Below are 19,030 nucleotides of genomic sequence, written 5' to 3' on the forward strand. Positions count from 1 at the left end.
GGAGAGGCCGTGCAGGGAACGGGAGATCGACCCCTCCCCGCCGCCGGAGGGGGCAGGTCTCAGACTCCGACGCCCGGCGGGGACGAAGGGGGAGCCCATGCCCGGGTGCCGAGCCGCGGGCGGCACCGGTACCTGTTCCCGGGCCGGGGCCGGGCCCGAGCCGCAGCCGCAGCCGCCGGGGCCAGCGCCGCGCAGCTCCCCGCAGCACCGCGGCGAGCGCCCGGGGCTCCGTGAATCCGGCCCCTGGGACCGCGACCCGCGTGGTTGGAAGGGACCGAGAGAAGAAATGCTTTGAAGAAAAATAAAATATTAACAATAATCATAAAATAGTAATAATAAGAAGAAAGGAACAGGCGCCCAGCCAGCAGGCAGGCAGCAGAATTGGATCCGAATGAAAAGAAAGGAATGAGAGCAGAGATAACGCTAATATCCAAACTGGATACTCCACAATTAAGCCCGGTGCTTTAATTGCTGTTCTCAGAGCCCCCTGGAAGCTAAGCAACGTGAAATCAGTCTGAACAGAAAACAATGTGCGTTTGCGTGCTCCTCCCTGCCCGCACTGCCCGGCCCGCGGGTGCCTGCGCCCTGCTACCAGGGTGCTCTCAGCCTCACCCTTGCAGTGCAATCCGCTCTGTGGTCACGGATCCGTCCCTATCCCCTCCTGTGCCTGGATTTAGCTCTGGGTGGCCTGAGCAGAGCAGAGCGTGCCCACCTGCCCTCTACAGCACTGCAAAGCGGCCCTGGGGGAAGCCTGCCCCAAGCCAGGGCAAGCCGGGGAGGATGACAAGGCAGACCCCCTCCAAATGGAGGTGCCAAGTGCACCTTCAGGACATGCAGTCACTCTAGAGTCGCAAACACCCACCCTGCCACTGGCTGGGTCTTGGTAGGAGGTTTGGAAGGGCTCAGCCGGGCCTTGGTGACCCCCCAGCTATACTTGCCCTGCAGGAAAATCAGACCCCAGGCCCAACACCATGTGCTCTGCTTCGGTGCTGATGCAGGCTGCATTGTCCAGCCTTTGCATCCCTCTCACCGAAAGCACCCTCCAAGGAAAACACAGTAGCCTCTACCTACCATGCTCTGTGTCCAGGAGCGGTGAGGAAGGTACCCCTCAAAAGACAGGGAAGGAGGGTTGTATCCCACATGCCAAAGAGTTGTGCTCCAGCAAGCAGCCAAGCACTTTCCGACTCAGTGCTGGCCCTTTGTTGCAGGTATGTATCTGCAGGGCAAAACGTGGATAAGGCAAGTGTCCATACTAGTATGGCCAAGGTTCCTCAGGCAGAAAAGCCTCCTGAAAGCACTCGATCCCTGGGTCCTGCCAGTTTGTACCTCAGAGTCCATCCACATGGTTCAAACAGGGTTTGCTGGTCTGTAGGGGAGGTTATGGATGGCAATGTGGCCGTAGCATCGCGTGCATTTATCAACATGCCATCTGGAACTTGAATGAGTTGCCGTGTCCATGTACACTGGGTGTACAGTGGTATTTTTCTTGTAGCTGCAGTGACCACAAGCAATACCAATCTGTGCTTGAGCTCCTTGCCAAAAGCAGACACTAAGATTTTAATTTCGACAGCCAGGATCTTCCTGAGGGTGCTGGTAAGGTCTGTTCTGTTAGAAAGATTTTCCTAACATTTTTAGGCATGCTTAAAAAAAGTGACTATGATCTTTTTCATTCTAATTTCAGTAAAAATGGAAGACATATTAGCCAAAGCCTGAAGTAATCTGAAATTATCTCAGAACAGTTGGAGGACAGAAATGTAGAGTGATACTTACATACAGAAGTTGCTAATAGCTGAAGAGATTAGTCATTTGACTTTCCCATTCCTTTCACTGATAATAGTGATACAAGAATAGCAGATAGGATTTGGCCGAGAGATGTTTTTCCTTTCTGTATGGCAAGAAGGGATAAACTAGGACTGTGCAGGTCCTCCTGCATTCTTCTGGATGAAACAAGCGGAGAAGGAGCTTGACAAAGACGAGAGGGAATGGTTTTCATCCAGCATATTACTTAGAAAAACAAAATGGAGCGTTAAGAAGTATCTTAGGAACCACTTCTGAAAAGGGGCCTATCAATCAGAAGAGAACAGCTGCAATTATTTTAAGCAAGTCAGCAATATTTAAGATTATCATTCTCTGTGACCTTAAGACGAAGGAATTAATCAATCGCAAGTTTTCTTTCTAAAACTATACATCTCCACAGTTACACGGTACATGGCAGCCTGTGTAATTGCTCACTTTAAAGGATAAGGCTAGTTGCTGTTCTACATAATAGATGTATATGTACATCTTATATAAACATTATAGATATGTATATGCATAATTGTCTCTTAAGTAAATCATAAGGGCCAAGTTCCCTGTAGTGATTAGGGGGCTGAGCATCCAGTTTGATACTTTTTTCAGAGAGAGGGGGTCCATTCCCCCTGACCAAAGAAATCGGGCTCACTTAGAAGGTTGAAATTGGACACACAAAAATGCCGGTTGCTTCAGAACTGTCGTCTTCTCGAGATTCTGCACAGCATCTAACTCCCAAATTACTTTTACATTAAGATGTAATATTTATTGTAAATAATGGGTGTGGAGGTAGGTTCCAAATAAAAATTGTTACAAAATCTCCAGCAGCATAGTACTATGACAGGTTTTACTCTCACTAGCTGGGGTTGGCTTTTATTTTTTCTCCAATCAACTAAGATGAATGAACTGCATAAAATGAAACAAATGGCATCTCTGATGGGAAATTGGTTTTTCAAACATCTCTTCAATTCAAAAACACTTAAATGTTATTTCTAAGACAAATTGAGGGATTTATTTTAAATGTGTCCATGCTTACTATAAATTAAGGGCCATATTATTCTTGTCCTGCCTAAGATAAAAGAATGTGGATGAAAGTTCTTACATCAAAAGCAACCAGGGCTGGATGTGGCAGTGACAGTGTTGGGAAGGATGCGGAGCAGCAGAGCCATTCTGCCACCACAGAACAGCATCTGCCAACATTGACAGAGACCGAAGGTCCTACAGTATCTTTAACCCTTAGTAAATACCCCGCTGACTTCATAAAATCAGAGCCCACTTCCAGTGCAGTATGTCCCTAGATAAATGGGGTCTCAGCAAAGGGAAAAGACTGGCAATTCATGGGTCATCTGCACAAATGAAGATGCAGTTGCATCAGTGCAAGAAAAGCTGTGTCTATGAAGAGCAATTCTTTGTAATCAATGAAATGGATCGATTGCTCTGGATAATTCACACCATAAAAAGGTTTTTCATAATAGCATTCCTGTGGGTGTTTGCATATGGGCTGCAGAGCATGGTAACCAAGACTCCAGCTGCTTGCATAGGGTGGTCTCTGCCCTGCTCCACTCAGCCAATCTGATTGCAATGTGGCCAAATACCTCTGTGTCCGTGTCCCAGATCTTTCCACCGTCTGAGACGCTGTGGGAAGTCCTGGTGTTCAGGTACTAGGCCTATGACATTTTTGGAAGATCACCATAACATTGGCCGCACAAGTCCACAAGCAAGGATGCCATGTCATGCTACATAAAGAACAGCATGAAGAAATTTTATTGGATAATTAAAGGGAAAGCAAACAGAGAAACAAGCACACAAACCTGACAGTGTCACAACCACCTGGCTGAAGGACTCAGCTGAATTTTGGCATGAAACTTTTTATTCTGTTTTTTTGCACATGGCTCAGGACCGAGAGATGCTAGAGCAGGGCTGAGCCAGAAGCCACTGTGGGGGGTTCTAGTCAGTCTCTTGCAAAGACACTTGGGTACAAGGAGAGCACTCATTTTGTTTGCTGTCTCGGAGGACACTCATCCTGCCAGCAGCCCTGTAGAAGAGAATCGTGTTGCATTTGCTTTGAAATTATATACGTGTTCTCTCAGCTGTCATACCAGGACACTTAGCTGAGCTCTCATCATTTTACTTCGCAATAATTGCAGCATCCCCTACTATCTTTGCCATGGTCAGTCTGTCCCCAGAAATCCTAAACAACTAACAGACTGGTTTTTTGTCATGCAAAATCAAAAAAAGTGTGAAGTTGAAGTAGATTAAAAGAGAAATAGCTTTCTCTGTGTCTTTATAGACTTGTTTTATTCTTTTGAGTATGGAACATCAGCCTCACTGAAATTGGTTTTCCTGGATGGTCATTTATATGTGAAATACACACATATTAAACTAAGAAACTGTGGAGTTCTTTCTTTCAAATGGAAATGTGGGTTTTTTTAAACTGCAAAACAAGGCAAGATTTCAAACCGACACTGTCACTTTTTTAAGATGATATATGGCTCCTCTACCTATAGCACACCCAGACTGAAGAACCTAGCTGTCAAAAGCCACCGCATCTCATAATAAATAGTAATTATCATCAGATGCTGTATTGTATATCATCAAAGCACAGTACAAATATTAGCCATATGCGTCATCCCTTTTCACATGCCATTCAGAAGCATGCAGGAAAGGTCGAAGCACTGCCTTGCACCACTCTGAGAAAGAAGCCTTTCTCCTCCACCTCTGGGGTGTAAAGATCATTCCAGTGGCTGGAGATTTTGTCCCACCTCGCTGGTCTTAACGAGGCACAGTTTCCTGACACACTTGAACGAATGGGAAACCATAGCCCTCCAGGCAATCATCTCCATCCTGTTCCAACCCTAACGAGACAAACAGATTATCTGGGGTTTTTTTCTAAAATCAGCTTTCTGCTTGATGAAAACCTTATTGGTTCTCTCCAGATTTAAGTGATGACACTCTTTCTTCTCTTTACTGGAGGAGCTGCAAAATGGATTAGGCAGATTGCCTTCATGGTTTAAAGGAAACCAGAAAACCGCTTTCAGTAAGAGATAAGGTGTAGCTTTTGCCAGCTTATCGTGATGAAAAGCTAAGAAAGAGTGTCTTCAAGAAAGTGCCTGCATTCACCTATTCTCTGCGCAGGGCATGCAGCAGCCAGGAAAATCGCCCTTATGTCTGAAAGCCGTCTTCAATGTTCTAGCAGAGGATCCATCAGAGCATTCAAAACTAAATTAAAATCCCAAGGAGGAATAGGGGATTTAATTCTAGGATTAAGCTTTGAAGTTGCTCCCAGGAAACAAATTATTATTGGATGAGAACCAACACACCAATTATCTAGTTTACTGCTCATGCTACTGAGAGCTGCTGCACACACCCTGAGGGATCGGATACCGCGGCTCTACCTAGACAGTCTCGTCTTTAACACAATATCCACATAAAGGCAAAAGCTCAGCTAGTCGCATTCCAAGAAACTTAGCTTCCCAGCTCCCAATATTAACAGGGAAACTGTCCGCTACAAAAATATAGGGCAATAAGATTCAGTCACTTAAACTCCCTGCTTTTCACCTTTTATCTTGCTGAGTTGTAGATAATAGAATTTATGTTTCTTACACAGAAGGCTACACGCTAGCTAAGTAGCAGGCAAGCCCTACTCCATTCAAATGGCATCAAGACGAAGCAGTGGGACATATCCCGCTTTTCACTTGCTATTCCACAGATTTCTTCAGGCTACCCAGAATACCTCACCTTCACTTACGCAGCCTCAAGTTCTTAATGCTTGTTCAATGGGACATTGCTACAACATGAACCACCTCCTGTGGAAGGAATAAGTAAAGTTAAATAGCTCCGAGACTGATAAAAGTGTCTGGAGCAAAGAGGAGTACAGACATCAGAGCTGATATTTCACTCAAACTAAATGCTACCAGTTAATCAGTGCTATTATAAACTCACTCAGAACATTAAGTTACTGCGGGTAAAAAATAAATCCTTCCTTCTGAAAAATATACGTGTCACCACTGAGGCAAAAGCTGGCAGCAGCAGTGTACACAAATATTTGGTTTTCTCCCAAAGAATGTATTTTTTGTTTAAACACCTTATGACCTAAAAATACTGCCACCAAAGCATCACCACTTTTTTTCTCCCAAATACATGGCTCATATCTTTTCTCTGCGGATTCCTTTAAGTCCTTATCAAAGGGAAACGATGTACACAAAGCAAAGATGAAATCCTACCCAGCTCCCATGTCCTCCTTCACCTGCAAGCTCTGTCAGAACTTTTGATACCATTTAATGCACATACATACGGTATGTGTGGGGCATATGCAGTGAGTAGATTCACTTCAATGGCAAGGTGGGGAAGTGGAGGCACTGGTTAGTGTCACCAGCCGGGCTCCCTGCCGGTGCAGCAGTTCTGACAAGCCCCGTCGCTCACGACCTCCTAACAGACCCAGCTTTTTTCAGAAATGTTTGGGGTTGATAACAGCACTGAGTCTCTCTCTGTTCCTCTCATTCCTCCTTCAGGTGAAGCAGATGGTATTGCAAATAACTCACCAAGTGGGTGCGGGGGGAGAAATGGTAGTGAAGGAAAATATTATTCGTACTGACAAGGATTCTGAACAAGGAGCTGCACGATGTTAGAAAAGCAGATCACTTTTCTAACACAAAGATGTGGGTCTGAAAGCATTCTTCGAAACAGAAGTAAGAATGATTTCACTAGTAAGCCAAGAGCCTGTGAGCTGGGGATGTTCCCATAGGGTTTGGGTTAGGTGCTCACTCCAGCATTTATTGTACGTTTGTATTGACCATCTAATTTAAGACAAATGTTTTCTGTAAACACATTTTAAAGTGAAAAATTATCTCAGTTAGCATATAGCTGTGGTCCCCAAGGTAGCTCCTTGCCCAGGGGCAAACAGAAGAGAGATGTTAATAAGCTTAAATGTAGCTCTGAAAACCACTGTGTCCATGGTCAGTTGAGAGCCAGCAGTATCAGGGTCACCTGCTCCTGTGCCCATTTATTTAGTAGTCTCATTAGTTGAAAAGGTGGAAAAGCATGTGCTAAACCTGAATATTCACAGAGCAGGGAGAAAATATCTACCCCCAGCAGCTGAGGTTATCATGCTGCCCCATCACCACCACACCTTCCCGAAAAAAGATACCTACTCTTGGCAAATTACTTTATGCAAATGGAGATATATTTCCTTTGCCTGAGCTGTTTCCAAGTGAGCCAGATGACTCAATAGTTCAGCCCTCTGGCTGGAAGAAGCATTAAGATTTCTGTCAGATTGCTCTATATTCTAAAGAAAACTGCCACCTTCTTCTCTCCTTTACTTAGACATCCCCTTACTTAGACATCTAGGAAGAGGCAGTAAGCGAAATACCTCTGGTACACCTCAGCTGCGTCTTTTAATCTACCATCAAATTGAAATGGAGGACATTTACCTCAACTGCTTTGAAGCCCAGCAGCCTGTTTTTGCTCTCATGTTAGGTCTGACTCAAACTCAAGCCTCAACATCTCGATTGCATGCACTACCCACAGACTGTCTCATGCTCTGGCTATTTTTTTTACCATACATCAGCTGTAAACCTGATCTCAAGACGAGGCCTTACTCCAATATGAGTTCTCTTTCACCTCCACAGTGATTATGAACTCAGCAGAGCAAGGTCTGGCTTCAGCTCCATCAGCTTCTGGTCAGCCTCCATCCTCCAGCAAGCCTGCAAGTTTGCCCTCTCCAAGTGTTACTGCCAGGACCCGAGTGCTGATTGTGTTTCTATGGCCTGGCAATGGGAAAATGAAAAGTATGAACCCTCCCCATGCATTGGGTATGCCTTTTCCTCATCCCTTACTGAATTCAGAAAAGCACATGCTGTTCTGTCTCTCTCCCCTCATCATCTTTAGAAAACGTCCACCTAGAGCTTTGGCCACACTCTGGCAACTTTCCCAGTCCAAGGACAGAGGCTGTGCATTAGAGCAAGGCAACATTTATTTGGAAGGACAGTTCAAAGCGACTCACAGAGAAAATTTTGGCTTCCTCTGGCCCTCGTAAACAGGTTTGCCTGAGAAGGGGGAAATCTGTGATTATATTCTCTGCTCTTTTCACGCCATTCCCCTGTATTTATGCTGTTGTGTTGTTTGGTTTTACGACAAGGCCATTTGTCCTTTGTTGTGCCCTTTAGACACAAGTACATAAAGCTCCTGTGGAGCTGTTGCTTGTTCCCCTGGCAAAAGAGCAGCTGGGCATCTCTGCTCCAGCCCCTATGTCGGTCAGGAGTCAGTACTCTGGGCTCGCCATGCTATCAGGCTTTCTCATGCTGACAAAGAGCGAGCCTGCAGGCTGTTGTGTCCTTGCTGGTTATGTCCTTATTCTAGGTCAAGGATGGCCATGTGTTTTCATGCTACTTGAAGGAATTGTACATTTTTACCTCATAAACTGATCTGTGTCTCTCGCGTGACTCAACTTCCATAGCCCCCATCTTCTTGCCTTTGCCAGCTATCAGCTTTGTGAGATTGGAGCACAGCCTCTGTAGAGGACACTGTCTCAGTGGCACAGATAGCACATGGGACAGTCCATGACCTAATGAAGGAAAAGCACGGGGAAAAGGGGATATCACTAATGCCACTTTTCCCACATATTTTTATCTTCAGAACCATCAGAGGAGGTCTGTGTCTCAGTTATGTTGGTCCCTGGTAGCACCTCAGGGGATGCAGAGAGAGGAGGAGAGATGCTAGGGGAGAGTAATGAGAATGGTAGGAGGGAGCAGTATTTGGCAAAGCCATGAATTGTTAATTATGTTATAACTGTGAATTATGTTATTATATTCCTTTCTGCCATGGACACATGTATTATCAAGAGGGACCTTTCCCTACCAAGAGTTACCCAATGCTGGTGGCTCTATTCGGCTAAGCAAAGGCAGATTTGACTCTAGCAAATCCAGTGTTGATGGAATGTCTCCTTGTTGGCCTCGCTGTCTTGTATTATCCAGAACAGGCTACAGAAACGTCAGCAAAGCTCAGGATGCTGTTAACCGGCTGAACATGCACATTATGGCAATTAGCAGGAGCTGAAGGCCTAGTGCAATGTCTGCAATGTCCAGGGATGTTCGGAAAGAGATGTAAGAATTAAGGTACGCTGCATCATTTGGAATACAGGTTGTTGGTAGTGTGCTACAAAAGTTCCTGAACACAGGCAGAAAAAAGCCTGACCTGGCCATGTTGACAAAGACCACTTCTGAAGATGCAGGCATCCAACATTGCCTGTGTTAATGCCCACGGAGTGGGTCAAACATCCTACTCAACCATCCCTCAGTCCCTACGTTATAATAGCATAGGACCCCTTTTTATTCATTTGATGAGCCATCACCTCAGGTTGACAGTTTGTAGAGCCACAGCTCCAGCAGCTGGAGAACCCATTTTGAGTAAAACTGTTAGTGCTCCCTCTGGGACACTATAAGGTGTGCAGTGTCATGGGGCATATCATGAAGGGATAAAAAGTGTAAACTATGGCAGTGCCTACTAATCCTATGACCTCAGTGATGAACTTGCCTCAAACTAGTCTGCTACCCATTGACAGAAGCTGATAGCTGTCCCTCTGCACCCTCAGCCTTAAAGGCTGTATGCTGACAGTCTGAGGTGTGTGCAAGCTCACAGCACAGTATGTCAGATCTTCACATGTATACAAGCCCCCTGTACCTGCTGCTACTGAGCTTCCCAGAGGTGGAGAACAACATGGTCCCCTGTAGTGTTGGTCCCTGTCTCCCAGAAATGATGCTCTACAGCAGAGAGGCAGGGATCACCCAGTCAGTTGCAGTCAGGCAAAAATCTAAATAGTTCCCCAAAAACGATGGGGCCAGATCTGCTTTTTCTCTATTTCCAGATATACTGGGTCCCCAGGTATACTGAGTTGAGGATAGATATGGCTCTGGAAAAGGCCTTGCTCCTGATCCAGGTCCTCACCAGAAGAAAAGCCAGCAGCTCACAGATAGGATCCCTGACAAAAGCATGCAAGAGGAGAACAAGATGGGGGTCATACAAGTGTAGGCATCCAGGCATTGTAAAGTTAGCGGATGGGTTCAAGCTCTTCTCTGTTCCTCAGATGATTCCCACTGTCTCCCTCAACCTTTATCCCCCAAAAATTCAAACTAAGCATTTTTTCCTCTCCAAGCATACTAAGGAAAGACTTGGCTTCAGCTACCATTGTTCCAAATTCATCTCCAAAGAAAGAGTTAGGAGGACTGCACAAGTGACTGCAGGAATCTTCATCTGAAACGGCTATATTTGGCACAGATCACTAGACCCAAGTGGGCCATTCCGGTCACCAGGAGCTGGAGGCAGGCTGGTGTCGAGTAGGTCTCCACTACACGATACCACCACTTTGCAACCCGGTGCTCTGAAAGGACAGCTTTTCTGAGAGGCTCTGGTGCACTTGAACATGATGGCAACATGGAGCAGAATTAGGTATCTTCTGGCTTCGGAGCTGACTGGTAAGGCAGCCATGGAAATTGTGAGCAAGGAAACTGGCTATTATCATCTGTCTTTACAATACTCGGGGAAACAGGTCCTTAGGTACAGCAACTATAAACAAATGGGCTCACATAAAATATACACTGAGTTGTAAAAGCAATTTCTTTGCTTAGTGGAAACAGCCTGGCAAGACCACCGATACTTCCTGGGCCACAGAACAGCAATACCCCAGGCAGGTGACAGCCCCATCCCCCCCGAACTGTCACCAGGATCTGCATTACTCTTCTGTGCAGCTACCAGCAGCCGTAGCTCAGCTGAATAGAATTGAAATAACTAATCACACAATCTCAGGTAATAGTGGTAGGCCTCAAGCTCTATGATTGCAAGCATCTAGCATATGTACAGATGATAAATGTCCCCTGGAGTTACTGCTCAAAAGACCAATTTCAGAGTTTTCAATCAGAAAGGACTGTCTCCTTAAAAATCTGTTTTGTCTTTTGAAGTCTGACAGAGGTCAGAACTGCTCGGTGTCTCGGTGTGGTACAATGAAAGGAGCGTAATTTCCTTTGAGGGGGTGAATAGGAACAATTGACTTCATTATTAACTGTATATCTGACTGTCATTGCATCTGTGACATTTTTGTTTTCAAACTTCTCTTGATGGCTGCAAGGGTTGGAAACTGCAGAGGTGCTGTATTGACGTGAAGTGCTTGGCTCTGTGGGTGTCTTACAGTGCAGTGACAGAGGAACAGCAGCCCCATGACTTCCTCACCATCAGGAGGTCACAGGATCATAGGATAATTCAGGTTGGGAGGGACCTCAGGAGGCTGTAATCCAACCTCCTGCTCAAAACAGGGTCAGCTGTGAGATCAGATCAGGTTGCTCAGGGCTTTAATGAGTTGGGTTAACCAGCCTTGGGGAAAACATCCAAGGATGGAGACTGCACAGCCTCTCTGGGCAACCTGTCCCATTGCTCTCCTGTCCTCAGTCAAGTCCCGCAGAAGTATAGAAGTATGCTCTGCAGAGTCTTTGAGACCAAATTTCTGAGAAAGCCCATATTGGCTGGACAGGCTACAGCCCCCATATTTACCAGCATGCCTTCACAAGGTCACGGGTCCCCACACCTTCACGCCCCATATATCGCTTCAAAACCCAGGTCGGTATCAAGACAGGGTGCCCAGCTTCCTTGTCAACTGCTCTGCCCACATCCTTGTACATCATCAAGATGCTCACCAGCTCCCTAACCCCACCAAACCCATGAGGGACTACACACACAGCCATAACCAGACCCAGTACTTGCTCCACTGCACAGCCCTGAGCAAAGCACAACCAGTGTGGACCACCATGGTTATTGTACTTACCCTCCTCCCTCAGCTCCCCCTTCCCTTCCCGATAGCAGTGTCCTCCAAAGTGCCCCCTCCTCCGATATCGCCAGCTGAACCGTGACAACAGGGTTGCCAAGCAACACGAATCCTCGGCAGATCGCAGCAACCCATCGCAGATCAACTCAAAAGCTGGTGGGCCTGCCACCATTTTGTCTCTCAGCAGCTCTTCTATCCAGCTGTAGCTAGGATCTGCTCAGGTCCATCCTTTTGTCTTCCCTCATCGACCAAGAGGGCTGGCCCTGGCACTCATGCCATTGCCAAGCAGCCAATATGCCCACAACTAGTCAACACGTACTCACAGCGCACACCAGCAGAGGCCAAGGAAGTCCCACCAGGAATGGCCTTCATACAGGCACCAAGCACTTCCCTGTCTTGCACGGCCCACCAGTCTTCTGTCTTACCCCTTGTCTCTTCCGCCTAGCCTTGGTGGTCACACACTGCCGGTGGTCAGGACACTGCTCCACATCATCCACACAGAGCTGTCCCATCTCCAGAATGGCATGCTGACCAGCCTGGTCCGCACGCATGCAGAATACCAATGAGGGCAACTTGGGATAGCAGCCATATCTGCAACGCAGGCCTTACACTTACACACCCACCCCTACCTCCACCTATCCCCCATTCACTCCCCAGCCTCCCCGCTGCTGCAGGCTGTTGTCCTGTACCTCCAGAGACAGGGCTGAGACCTGAGGAAGAGGCTTAGCACTGCTCTCAGCCTAGCACCGTCTCTCTGCCCTTCCCATAATCATGCTACATACCAAGGGTCAGCTCCCCCACATCAGACCAAGACAAATGATCCAAGCGCCCACCATCTGCCTCATGTTTTCCTTCCCCTCAACAGGGCTGTTGCAATACACAGAGTATTTCCTCCAGCCTCACCTCAATCTTTCAAAAAGAAGTAAAATGTTTTTATCTGCCTTTGGAAACACACCTGGTCCTTGCAGAACCTTAGCAGCTGCAATGGCATGATCATCCTGTAGAGGAGGGTGGTTCAACCAGACACCCCAGCCACAGGGTAGGCAGACCCCAGTTTCTCTTGGGCACTGTTGGAACGAGCTCTCCAGGGGATGTAAACCACGATGGCAGGAGACAAACGCACAGCAGCAAGATCCACAGGTGACTATTTGCTGCAGCCCCTCCCTGCCCTTTCTTCCATCTGTCTCTTCTGCTTTTCCTAAGGACGCAGTCACAGCACCTCCTGGGTCCAGCACTAGTGACTCCCAAACACCAAATCCCTTGTCTCACCATTACTTAGCTTCCTATACAAGAGAGCTGGAGACAGAAGGTCCTGTCTGTGCTTCACTGTCCTGGAGGTTTTTAAGCAAACACCATGAGCAAGTGGGAGGGCATGCAGGAGAAGCTGAAGGCTTGGCCCTGCTGCATGCAATCAGCTGAGTTCAGAGGAGGTGGAGATTTCAGGGTGAGCCAAGTGCTGTCTGTGCTCAGCACAGCCTGAGAAAGAGGCTCCCCAGGCTGCCTTAGGTAATCTCAGAAACCACCCCAGGAGAAGACTGAGCTCAGGGGCTCGCATGCTAGAAGCATCTGCCTGGTCTGGGTGGCACCCAAGGGCAGCCCAGAGAGCTAAAGGACTCTAGACACACTGTTCTTTCCAGGTGCATCACCTTTAGGGGCTGGGATCACCCCCATGGTTTGCTCCAACTTGACTATCATCTAAGCACAGAAGGCCTTAAAGGAAGGCTTTGTCTTGTTCAAGGCCACAAGCTCTGAGCACCAGGCACAGTTTTAAAGGAGCTTTTCAGGAAGGCCACGGCAGAACCGTTTTCTCTTGGAGATATTTGAGTTTTGCTTCATGTCACATCACACATAGCCCAAATCCCAGGCCCCACTAGGAAGACAAAGATCTCCCTGTCATGAGCATTGAGTAGCATCTGCACAACCAGGGAGGGTAATGAGGAAACGAGATTGCAAAAAGATGCGTTCTTTGCCCACAGACATGAGTGATGAAAGCAAAGGTGTTTCAACCTAATCAAGGGATTGCTTCTTTCCAATGCATGTTGCCTTGTGTCCTGACTGAGGGACTTGGGGAAGGGCCTTGGTCCCCAAATTGAGTGATAGGCTTGACAGGGCATGTCTACACTGCTCCATGATATAGTACACTGACATTAAAAAAGTCCTAACTGAGACACATAATGATGCTAACGTGGCATTGCCCTGCCATTAATCAGCCCAGGTGCAGTAGCCTGCTGATATGAATTCTGGATTTGGTCTGTCCAGACGTAGCTTACATATATCCACCTCCGTCTCTATCGGCTGTGCAGACATCCCCCTTGTACAGATTCATTTTAACCAAAGCAGACTGAAAGGGTTCAGATTAGGTAAATCAATTCTTCCACATAAAGGGTCTGCATAGACTTAATTAAATTGATATCTGGGCCAACCTGGATTAAACTAGTGCAAATTTGGGTATAGACAAAGCTTTCTTTTTCTTATTAAAATCATTAACTAATCCAAGTTTTGATTGGCATTAACTGCATAGTAACAAATGTGAATCCTCAGTCCAGTCTTCTAATGTCTGTCTCTATCTAGCCGCAAATATGACACATGGAAGAGCTGGGCACACTCCTGATCCTGCCCTCAGAATTCATATTTAGTGAGTTCTTACCTTGAAACCCAAAGGACCCAGTAAGATTGATGCTTTTTCCATAAAAATAACTTTATGGAAGCATCTATACAACCATTCTTCACAGAGGAATTTGGGCAAGGCTCACTCTTACAGAGAAGCTATAATTTCTGAAGAAGCAGCAGTTAACCAGATCATTCTGTTTCAGCATCTCATCTATGGGCCCTGTATAGGCATGATGGTATTATCCTATTTTTCCTTCTCAGCTAGTTAATAGGAAATCCCCTTTCAAAGGCAATTTCCATTTTAAATCACCCACATTAAGAGAGACATGTTTAATACCAATAAATCCTTTCTTAAAAGAGTCAGAGAAGCCAGGCTCGTCAGCTGACTAAATCCTCTCCCCCACCCCCATTCCTGCCGTGCAATCTGTAGATCTTGCAGAAGGACGATCTAAGACAGCTGTAGTTAGCTAGCTACACTTCTGAGCACTAAGCTGCTCCTCGCTTTGTATTCACTCCGTGCCAAACCAAGGTCACAGGGACGCGAGGAGCTAAAAGTCTTTTCTCGCTATAAGGGAGTAGGAGTCTCGGCCAGAGATGCTCCGAGGCTGGATTTCCACACATCTCCCATGGGAGCCTCTCCCTACACCCGTCTCCCAGTGTAAGTCAGTGTGGCGTGGGTGCTATCTAAGGGCTCTGCAGGTGAAATTACTTTCTCTCCTCAAAGCTTTTTTGTAGCACACCTAGGAGAACTGGCCACTGACTCCCAGAAGGATCCCTGTGCCCAAAACACATGCCCTGAGGGCTGCTCCTCTGCTGTGGGAACCCCACTCCATCCTCACCATCACCACTTCCCCTCTCCAGAGCGATTTCTAGTCTCATGGCTTTTGCAGACAGTTTTACCACACCTTTAGCAGAGAAGCAGGTGGTAGCCTTTCCAAGACTCTCTTGTGTGCCTAAAGCAGCAGCCAGCAGTGTAGGCAATGCTAAGGCAATGCTCCATCAGAAGCCAGAGGAGGGTGACCTGGAAGGACCCCCCAAGGTCAGGACTGCACCAGCACTGGGGTGATGGTACTGGTACCTCCCTCGTCTGACAGGAAGAGACACAGCTGACTAAGGGGGGAGGATGGGGAGCTCTGAAACCTGAATAAACTCCCTCCCGCTTCCTACTGCTGCGACAAGGATCAGGAGCAAAAACTACAGACGAAGTAAGATAAGGCTTAGGAAAAAAAAAGAAAAAAAAACACACGGTACAGCAGAAAACCTTGGCCTGGCTGCCCTTGGTGCTGCCAAGAACAGACCCAAAGTCACCCATATGATATTCCCCTGCCTCATCGTGCAGTTCCAGTAGCCAGACCTTCTGCTGGCAAGTACAGTGCTGTGTCGCTGCAATGGTCTCTCCTGGGAGAGAACGGCCAGCTCCCTTCACTGAGCTGAGATCGTGACACAGAGTAGGAATTCTGAAAATGACTTTGAAATCTTCTATCTGAAGTACATGTTGGAGATAACACAGTATAATTTATCAGATGTTTTTCCAGTTGAAAGTCTCAACACCTTATTTGGCAAAACAATTTTTTATGTTGTTTTGTCAGCAAATGGGTCCATTTCTCTGGACTCATCCCTGTTTCCCCACCAAGTATGCAGGCTCCAGCTCTGCAAGCATCCCTGTAGGTAAGTGTAGTTATGCATATGCATGCCAGAAACAGTGTGGCCATCAGCAAGTACCTACCTGCGTACCGGTATAAGGTAGGGCTCGTCAGAGTGGGGGACGGAGCCCACTGACCTAGGAGGTCCCTTCAGTGGTGTCCCAACTCTGCAGCAGGACCCATCCAAACAGATCCTTCCCTTCCAGGAGCACTGCTCGGACAAAGCCTGTTGACAGAGGAATATTTCAAAAGCAGCTTCTTTCTTTAAGGAGCATAAAGGTAGAAACACAGGAGTCTTATTAGATACCTATTTTTTGCTTTATTTTTTAAAGAACCTTGGCCTCATTTTGCTCCACGAGTCCATGGCTGACTGGGCGCCGCTCAGCAGCAAGGACAGCTCTTCCACTGTGGGAAACCGCTCTGCCTTTACGGGAGCAGGAAGCCATCCTCCTCCTCCCTCGCAGCACTCTTTCCAGTCTAGATAGCATGGATAATTATATCTGTTTCCATGCTCTGCTTAGCCAAAGTGGTATTTCTTAAACAATTCCATAAACACAGACAAGAGCACTTCTCTTTCAATCTTGCACTTATTTTGCACCTCATATAAAAATCTGTTTCTTGATCTGAGAGTGAATAATCCTTAAAAAAATAATTATAATCTTGTAGTCAATGGGGAGAAAGTGGAAAGGGAAAAACATGAGTGGGGGGAGCTTTGTGGCTTACTGCTCTGCAACTTATGATAATAGGTCATAGTAGTTAGGTTACATTACTACACAAGACCTATGATAAGTAGACCAGGGTAAAGCATACAAAGATTAATATAAAATTTATGCAACAACTTGTTCTAAATACTGCTGCTACAAAAAAAAAAACAAGTTAACGGAAATAACAGGGGGAGGGAGAGCACAATCCTCATTTTCTGTTATTCCGAGATCTTTCTAACCTGTTCAGTGGACAAAACATCTCACTTGACCAAAATCTTTCTGCTTTAAAATAAAAGATGACTTAGTACCCTAAGTAACTTCTGCCATGCCCCAGGGTGGAGTTAGGTGCATGCTAGAATGTTCCTATCTGTCTGTATCTGCACTGAACTGTTAAGCAGATGCTCACTGAGGAGAAAATAGACTGCAATAAACTGGCACTGACACAGATCTGAATCGCTGGAACTTCCATAGAGATAAAATTCATTTAAGAAATGTGGTTTCCATTTCCATTTTCTTTTAATAAAAGGCTATTGAAACATTTAAAATATCTACTATTTCAAACAGCACACTATACACATAAGTAAGAGAGGGAACAGAGACTTCATTTTATTGATGTAAAATCTTAATACATCACAATACTGGACCTCATGGAAGAACCAAATTAAAGTCCCTTTTCATAGCAAGGAACAGATCCTGTCCTCATGTACACAGCTGACCAGCATTCAAGGTCTGGTCCATTTTAGAAGCCATCGTCAATGTATGAGACCCCCATGGACCCCAATAGGAGAACCACACATGGGAAAGAAGAGAGCATACAGTGCAACACACCTAAGTGGAGATCTCTATGCTATGCTGGTAGTGAACTGCCCTTCCCTCCCTCAAGGAATCTGCTCTTCGGTCTTACTCCCAGCACTCTACCCCAGCCACTCTGCAATGTGAGCCAATATATTCTAGTCACTTTAGCACTGCTCTTCCCAGAGTGGGGCAAAACCCTAAAGCAGTCTATTCTTCAACCCTGGTGCATATCCCTCCAAGTTCTGCCCAGACGGCTTCAATAGCATGTAATGAGCTCCTGACCTGTGCAATGAGTAGTCGTGACAAAGCCCGCAAATTACATGTATAGATTGGTTTCTCCTCTCATGATTCTGAGAAGAGCTCAAGCAATTACTCTGCCAAATTAACCTGCCTCCAAATCAAGCCTTTGGTCCTGCACTCCAGGAAGATTTAAGAGCATGAATTTGAAGTACCCTTAGTACTTAGATGAGATCAGAAGCAGGAGTGGAAAGCTATAATGGAGGCCTATATGCCCCTGCATCCTCTCCAATAATCTCTGTAAGACAGGCTGACAGCTCCAGAGCTGGTGGTTAGTTGTCACACCAGCCTTCTAGAGATATGTAAAACCTGGACAGATCCAGCACCCTAAATGCCTGCCATTATGTACCAAAGAGAAAAATTGCCATGCTAGCCTAACTGGTGATCAGGTCTTCTTTAAAAATGTGAATGAAGATCACCATGGATGCTATAAGTCACTGCATACTTTCAACGCTGAAGTAAAACAAGAAAAATCTGATAAGAGTTTTAAACTTCATTTTTCCTGGCTATGATCCCCCACACTCTGCCTTGCATATTTCTTCTGGAAGTATTCAGCACCACGGTGTCCCGAGTCCCATCTCTTTGTGCTCCCTTGTAGTCACTGTCACAGGGTGAGTGAGATGCCTTGCATCACCCTGTTGTGGGAGAAACATGGTTCAAGGTGGAATCTTATCCATATTGCTGCAGAAAGTTTTCAGGTCACTAGTTTCAGAGGACAGCAATCCAGAATTAGCAAGAACATCAAAATTACCAGAAAAGTAGTAGGAGGCTCATAGCTATACTGAGTTTTTGGTCTCCAGGAAGAAGCTAAGCAGCCTCTTCCATGTAGCCACATTTTGATACATGAACATACTTGCACTGGCTTAAGGAAAGCCAAAGAATTACCAGTACTGGTTCAATAATGCCTAGAAAAGTACCTGTGATGAAGAAAAGGAAACTGCAGCTTTTTAGGGAGATTCCTAAGACAAGACCCAAGCATCTCCCAAGACCTCTACTTTTCTTCAGGCTCTTAGGGAGCAGAAGGTGCAGGCTGCTCCACAAGGAAAACCAAGAGAGGATGGGGACTGCAGGACCATGCTGTCACCAACACAGGCACAGCTCCTGAGCAAGGCCAGTACAACAATCATCCAACAACCACAAATCAAGTCCAAGGTCAGTCCAGGAATCCCAACCAGATGCATTAAAGCTGAGAGCCGACCTGCTCACTACATAGCTCAGGCACAGAGCAAGGCTGAGGCTATATAGCACTCCCAGGCAAAGGAGCAGAGCGGGGAGGGGAGGTCCTGGGTGAGGCTGGTCAGGGCAATTACAGCCCAGCAGGGCAGACAGGGCTAGACAGTGGCTCGCTTTGGCAACTAGGCAATACTTAGTGTCTCCATTTCCCA

Source organism: Calonectris borealis, chromosome 1 (assembly GCF_964195595.1).
Source record: "Calonectris borealis chromosome 1, bCalBor7.hap1.2, whole genome shotgun sequence".
Lineage (NCBI taxonomy): Eukaryota > Metazoa > Chordata > Aves > Procellariiformes > Procellariidae > Calonectris > Calonectris borealis.